We start from the raw sequence: 8,067 nt of genomic DNA, 5'->3' as shown, positions 1-8,067 counted from the left end.
ATGTGTCGGGAACCATGCCAACAGCAGGAAATGAGAATCAACATTGTCCTGAAGAAGTTGGTGTCCATTGCCAGACAAGCCAGCCTCATGAAGGACCTGAGCTCTGAGGAGCATAAGTGTGTGAGCCACAAGGAGACAAAGAGGATCTTGTGTGTTGAGAGCAGGATCTTCCTCTGTCAACTCTGCTCTAACTCCCATGAGCACAGAGGTCACAAACATTGTCCCATTGAGGCAGCAGCTGAAGATGAAATGGAAAGATTTCTGAAGCAGATGGCAGCTTTATGGGAGAAGATCCAAAAAAATCGAGAGGATATCGAGGAAGAGATGGGAACAAAAACTTTGTGGATGGACTATGTGACTCTGCGGGAAGAAATGATCAGGTCAGAGTATAGGGAGCTGCATCCATTCCTCTGTGAAGAGGAAGAGAAACATATCGAGTGCATGAGAAAGGAAGGCCAATGTGTGTTAGAGAAACTGATAAAGAGTGAAGCCATGATGATCCAAAAGAGCAAAGAACTAAGAGATATGTTTCAGGAGCTGATGGCAATGTCCCACGAGCCATATGTGGTACTGCTCCAGGGTTTGGATGACATGGTCAGAAGGAGTGAGTTAATGCAGCTGAGCATGCCCAAGGGTATTCAGCCTGAACTCAGTGCCTTACCCATCACTGGACTGACTGAAAGGTTCAAGCACATCCAGGTGCACATTTCCTTTGACCAGATAATCATGTTCCATTACAAGATGAACCTATTTAATGTCTTGAGAAAATTCAGCTTCGGACATCATAGCAAGGACACATCTGTGGATTCTGGTGGATGCTATTTGGCTTGCTGGGGATCCTTGAATTTCATATCAGGGAAATATTACTGGGAGGTGGATTTACAGGGCTCTGGGGACTGGGCTGTAGGGGTCTGTGAGGATTCCTGGTTAAGGAATACAAACCAAATGACTGACTATGAGGGTGCCTTTCTTCTTGTGTGTGTGAAGGAGGGTAATCATTACAGCCTCCTCACCACATCCCCAGTATACCGGCAGTATATAGAGAGGCCACTGGGCCGGGTTGGGGTGCTCCTGGATTGTGAGGATGGATGTTTAAGTTTCATGAATGTTTCCAAGAGTTCCCTCATACATAAGTACCCCCCAGGCACCTTCAAAAACTCTGTCCGGCCTTTCTTCTCCAGTGGCCTCAAAGGGAGAACCTTTAATCCAGCACATTAGGGTATTTGTAAATATTTCCTACTGTACTGTTATCTCTTTTATTGCAATTAAATAATAAAATACTATTATAATGGAAAAAATGGTTATTTCTTTACAGACACTGCATTTGAGTGCATGTCTAAAATAGGGTTCACTGTGGAGTGATCACTGGCCTAGACTAGGCCTCTGGTTACTGGAAACAGTTGTTTAGCTTGAGCTGTTTGGTGGGGCCCTCAGATAGTGGGATCAGGATCCATCCCTGTTGCATGAGTGGGCTTTTTGGAGCCATGTGCCTAAGGTGTGACACCTTGTGCATCCTTGGTTCAGAGGGGAGAGTCTTGGACCTGCCTTAGCTGAATGTACTATCCTCTGCTGTATCCCCATGGGAGAGCTTAAAATGGAGAGGTTGGGAATGAGGGGTGCCTTGGGTGGGGGAAGGCTGGGTTGGGGGAAAATGAGAAGGGCTGATCTGTTGTTGGTATGTAAAACGAATAGAAAAATTCTTAATAAAAATAATAAAAGAAAAAATAAAAGAGTGTACAGTGTCATAGCCCACATTTCTAATAATGTTACTCCATTGTTTCCAGTTTTTGTAGTTTGTTTTGTTGAGACATGGTCACACTATGTCTTCTTGACTTTACTGGTACTCACTCATATGTAGGCCTCAAACTCAAAGATGTCTACCTGCCTCTGCCTGAGGAGTGCTGGGATTAAAAGCTTGCACCACCAGATCCAGTACAATATGAGTTTAGATTTATAACTACCTTTTCCTCTTCCTTTTCTCTGAAATTGAATATTTTACCAAGGCTGAACATTGACAAGATGCCTAGATATTTTAAAAATATCTAAATAAATAAAATTTAAATGAAAATATTTAAAATTCTTACTATACTATAATAATATAAATGGTATGATAGCATTTTAAGAAGAAATAAAGGAATGTAATGAATGACTTTGATACTTGATATTGATCCCATCACAAGACAAAAACTTCTGTGGAATATAATTTGAAGATGTGTTACACTTGTTTATGCTGTGTAACATTTGTTAAATGATGCAAAGATGTGTTGCATTTGTTTAACTCTGTGAGTCTGTGTTACTTTTCCTGTCTAAAATACCTGATTGGTTTAATGAAGAGCTGAATGTCCAGTAGCTAGGCAGGAGAGGGAAGCTGGGGCTGCCAGGCAGAGAAATAGATAGAAGGAGAATAAGATAAAAGGAAGTTATGAGGAAAGGAGAAGGAGAAAAGGATGCTGGGGAGTGGCCACACAGCCACATTCTCAGAAACAGAGTAAGAGGTAAAGAAAAGATATACAAAAATAGAAAAAGCTAAAGTCCAGAGGCAAAAGGTAGACTGACTAATTTAAGATAAGAAAAGCTGCCTTTAAATAAACCAGGCTAAGGCCAGGCTTTCATAAGAATGAATATTTCTACATATGATTATTTGGGAGCTGCCTGTCAGGACCTCAAAAGTATAAAGGATAAAAGAGAAAAACTACAGAAAATAAAAAAGCTTTAATAAATAATGGTATAGCATTTATTAATTTTGTACAATGTACAGATACTATCCTATATATTCTGCATGATGTATTTCAAGCAACAGATGAATAAACAAAGCATTAGGAACTAAAATTAGAGAATATTTCTGTATAAAATAAGGAAGTTGCTTTGCACAAATGTTTGTTGTGTGCATTTGTACGTTTGTGTAAGTGTGTGTACATGTGTATGCTGTTGCCTATGCACATGCATGTGCTTGCAAACTTACAGTAGAAACAAATGCTCATGTCATCTCTAATTGTTCTCTACCTAGTTTTTGAGAAAGGACCTCACTGAGCCTAGAAATGTTCATTGACCACTGCCTGGTAGTGAGCTCCAAATACCTTCCTACGGCTGATTTCTCGTGCTGAGACTGTATACACACACCACAGTGCCCAGAGTCTGTAGGAGCTAAGAATCCAAACTCATGTCCTGATGCTTGGATTACAAGCATTTTACTGACCAGGCCATCTCTCCAGGCCCTAGAAGTTACTTTTTAAACAATGAATGTTAAGAGGGGTGGAAACTAGTAAATGTTTCTACACTTTATCTTTATACAAACTTTTAAATATATGTCCTAAACAAACTTTGTTTAATTTTTGTTGCTGAGCTAAAATAAAATGACATAAGCAGCTGAAGGTCCAAATGATTTATTTGACTCACAGTTCCAGGCCATAGTCCATCATACTGGAGAAGTCACAGTGGCAGGAACTTGCAGCACTTAGTTACATCACATCAGTAGTCAAAAGCAGAAGGCAAGGAATCCATGCATGCTTACTAGTTTTTAGTCACTGTTCTTTTGCTGAGAAGAGACATCATGACCTAGGCAACTCTTATAAAAGAAGTATATCATTGGGGCCTTGCTTACAGTATCGGGCTTAGCCTGACCGCATCATGGCATGGACCATGGAGACAGGGAGCATGGCAGCAAGCAGGTGTGATGCTGGAGAAACAGCTAAGAACTACATCCTGATCCATAGGCCGAGAGAGAGAGAGAGAGAGAGAGAGAGAGAGAGAGAGAGAGAGAGAGAGAGAGAGAGAGAGAGAGATTTCATTGGACATAGGCTTTTTAAACCTCAAAGCTCGCCTCTCATGACACTCTTCCTCCAAGGACACACTCCAGCATGGACACACTTTCTAAGCCTTTTCAAATCTCAGTGCTACTCCCTGGTGACTAAGCATTTAAATATATGAGTCTATGTGGGGTGGAGTTTCTTATTCAAACCACCACACTGGTGTTGAGCTTGCTTTATGTACTTTTATGTAGTTTAGAAACTCTTACATAGGAAATGATGTAGTGATATATTGTGTGCTCTGATAAACTTCCCTGGGGATCAGAGGACAGATCCAGCCACTAGATTAGACATAGAGGCCAGATTGTGATGGCACACACCCCTAATCCTGTCACTTGAGAAGCAGAGATTCATCTAGACCTCTGTGACTTTAAGCTCACACTGGAATCAGAGCCAGGCAGTGGTGACAAACACTTTTAATCCCAGCACTTGAGAAACAAGAAAAAACCGTTGATCTCAAGGACCACTTCATCAGGTGAGTGAAGAGATAAAGTTGTTTTATTCACTGAGGAAATTAGTAATAATGGAAACCTTATCACATACCAGCTCTAAGATCCAGTGTTCTGTCTGCCTAAATCTAGTCCACAATGTACTGCTACTAGGAGGTTAGACCTTTACAGGGTGGGTGGATTCAGAATGGTCATGAGGGTTGAGTACCACAGGCTGCCATTGTTGCTCTTACAAGGGATGGAGTCTCTTTCCATTGTCCTTGAACACAGCATGACTGTAGGCATCTGCAAGTCAGAACAAGGCCCTCTGCGGAAACCACCTGGCCAGGCTCTGCACCTTAGGCTGCCCAGCCTCCATGGTGGTAAAGTGATGTTTGGTGTCCAAGCAACCTAGCCTATGGTATTTTGTTAGGGAAATTTTCATATTTTATTATTCAGAGTTTACCCATTCTTAGTTCATTCCCATTCTTCTAGAATTATATGTAAAATTAGATATTTGGACAAATGTCCTGAGGTGTACAGTTTTATTTATAATAAAAAGTACAAGTAATTAAGGAATCCAAAGCCAGGAAAGAAGGTTATATCATCCAAATAAAATCTTAGTTAAACTGTTGAAGATGTAATTTCTGGAATAATAATATTGTAGAAAAATACTCAAGGAAATCTCATCTCAAAGCAAAATGCATTGTACATGTAACTACTATATATCAAAATGAAAAGTTCAAACTGCATGAAATATGTGAAAGGATATAACAATACTTTAGAATATTAACAGTAGTTCATTTCACAATGGGATGCTAATACTTTTTAAACTTTTGCCTTGAACTTCATTAGGTTACTATACAACTGATAATTTAAACTAAAAATTCCCAGAGACAAAGATTGGAAACTTATTATATAAGAGGCATGAAAATATGACTTGCAAGTATATGTGGGTGGCTAGTGGCACCATCATGTTCTACATTCCCTTGGTGACATTTCTTACTCTCTAATCTCAGTGTTCTTATTCCATAATAACAATAGAAATATCATGTATCCAATGTAAGGGTTATCCAGGCTCAGAGTACAGAGCTTGGTAAACAGAATGTACTAAGTAATTGTTGGCCCCAGCTGGAATGGTACAGTTATCTCAATTACTGAGTATTCTCTATATAAAACAAGCACTGAGATAAACTATCCCCTTCCTTTTTTTAGTATTTAATGACTCAGAATGCTCACTGTGAGCTCTGGGCTAAGAATACTGCCCTGGAGGATGTTTGTCAAAATCCTGTTTCCAAAATGAGAATGGTCATAGCAATTGCCCAGGGAATCTGTAAAATATAAGGCTGTCTCCATCTTCAACTCAGGATGGATGGATTCTGATTCTATTTCTCAAGATAATGACTAAGCATTTATAGGCTTACAAAGTTCTGGAAGAAATTCCCATGATATAGAAGCCGTTGGTCTATAGTCCCCAAATCCCCAGACCAGCTTGCTCCTTATAAAGTAAAACCCATTTTAAGACAATACTCTCAGAGTCCATTTCTACAGCTTGATAACTAGAGACCTATTTTGAATATTGTTTGGAATTCTGGATTGACAACTAAAAAAGATTCGAACTCTCTGAACATTTAACTGGTGATTTTCCAGCACAGAGCTTTGCTTTAGTTGTGGAAATATTGAGTAGCACAAATAATTCATGAAATAGGGAAATGTTAATAAGGCAATATTGAATTCTCCGTACATATGAGACTTCTTGTCCATGATGGTTAAGTTTTAACTGACATTTGACACAATCTAAAAATCACTCAGAAAGTGAGGAATTGTTTATATCAAGTTAATCTGTGAGCATATCTGTAAGGGATCATCCTGATTACATTCATTGAGGCAGGAGTACACACCCACTGTGGGTGGCATCACTGCCTAGCTTGGAGATCTTGAGCTGTTATGAGTAGAGAAAGAGAGCTGAGCATAAGAGTGGATAAATTCTGTCTCTTTCCTCTTAACTGTGAATAGGATCAGCTATTTCAGGTCCTGCAGTGATGAACTGTAATCTGAACTGTGAACCAAATAAACCCTTTGTCCCTTAAATTGTTCTTGTCAAAGTATTTATCATACTAACAGGAAACATAATTAGGACAGTTTCCAATACTTGTGGACTAAGAACTCCACATGGCTGAACACTTACTTGCTTAATTCCTGACAGGGGGTAATCAGTGTGGTTTCAAGTGTTGGAAACTCTCAGTACTGACTTTTTAAATTTCATGTTTTGCATTTTTATACATTTTAAATTAAAATGTAGTATATCTCACTTTAGGTCTTCCCTTTCTTCACTCTAGCCATGTCCCTTTCTTCAAATTCCTTTCATGTTCTGCTCCCATTCTCAAATTGATGGCTGCCTCTTCCCTGATTATTGTTGTAACATATATATACATATGCATATATATTATACAATTATAAAATTATAAACTGCTGAGTCTATTTTTGTTGATTATTTGGATATTTTCATGGCTGACCACTTTGCGTCAGAGAGTAAATTAGAGGACTCAACCCTAGGAGAAGCTAACTTTCCTCTCTCAGCAATCATCAGTTGCTAATAATTACTTGTCTAGAGTTGGGAACCCATTAGATTTTTCTTCCTTCCAGGTTAGCATTTCTATCGATATTAACATTGTTCTGGTCTTGTTTGTACAGCCATTTCTGTGAAAGACTGCTTCACAGATGACTTCCCAGCAACCTGGCTCTTATAATCTTTCAGGCCGTCTTCTGTTATCTTTCCTGAACAATAAAAATGCATGAGCTGTGATATAGACATATCCATTGCAGTTGACTCCCACTGTCCATTGATCTCTGCATTGGGTCCATGTGGTGATAGTGTTCCCCAAAATATTGTGTACCCTAATAAACTTATCCAGGGTCAGAGAACAGAACAGCCACTAGATATTGAGGCCAGAAAATGGTGGCACACACACCTTTAATCCTAGCATTCTGAAGTCAGAGATCCATCTCGATCTCTGTGAGTTCAAAGTCATACTGGAAACAGCCAGGCATGGTGACTCACACCTTTAATCCCAGAAAGTGAGCCTTTAATTCCACGGAGTGATGGCAGGAAGCAGAAAGGTATATAAGGCATGAAAACCAGGAACTAGAGCCTGGTTAAGCTTTGAGGCTTTTAGCAGCAGTTCAGCTGAGATCCATTCAGGTGAGAACTCAGAGGCTTCCAGTTTGAGGAAACAGGATCAGGTGAGGAATTGGCATGGTGAGGTGGCTGTGGCTTGTTCTGCTTCTCTGATCTTTCAGCATTCACCCCAATACCTGGCTCCAGGTTTGCTTTTATTACTAAAACCTTTTAAGACTCATGCTACAGGTCCAGTCGTGGTTTTCTGTGATGATCTTCACTTGCTGTGAAGAAGAAAGGCTTCCTTGATGAGGGATGATAATGATACTTATCTATAGATATAAAGATAAGAGTTAAAATACAGTTAGGAATTATGTTGCTCTATCAAATTGACAATAGTAGATTCTCCTCAAGGATCCATGATCCCACTAGCCCTGGGAAGCAGGTTAGTTTTCTCTTACCACGTATGGTTTCCCTCCTGTTTAATGAGCCTTACATCTAATTAGATAGCTGTTGGTTGCCACCCACATGTGACTGACACTTGTCACATTTTTACCAAAATATTGCTGTGCTAGTCATTGTTATGGTCCATAGGTGGCACAACTGGGTAGTATTATTAATTGCTTCCCTCCCTTGACAGCATGGTAGGATGGTCTAGTGCCATGAAAGCTAGACTGAATAAAGGAGGCTTTCAGGTCGAATCTCTAGTTCTGTG

The 8,067-nt window shown here is 39.7% G+C and overlaps 1 pseudogene; it reads left to right on the top strand.

Annotated features, from left to right (window-relative positions):
* LOC102906920 (tripartite motif-containing protein 43 pseudogene) lies at nucleotides 1-1,218 on the top strand (annotated as a pseudogene).
* The last annotated feature ends 6,849 nt before the right edge of the window (nucleotides 1,219-8,067 follow it).

Source organism: Peromyscus maniculatus, chromosome 12, assembly GCF_049852395.1.
Source record: "Peromyscus maniculatus bairdii isolate BWxNUB_F1_BW_parent chromosome 12, HU_Pman_BW_mat_3.1, whole genome shotgun sequence".
Lineage (NCBI taxonomy): Eukaryota > Metazoa > Chordata > Mammalia > Rodentia > Cricetidae > Peromyscus > Peromyscus maniculatus.
This window is presented reverse-complemented; position numbering and strand designations above follow the sequence as displayed.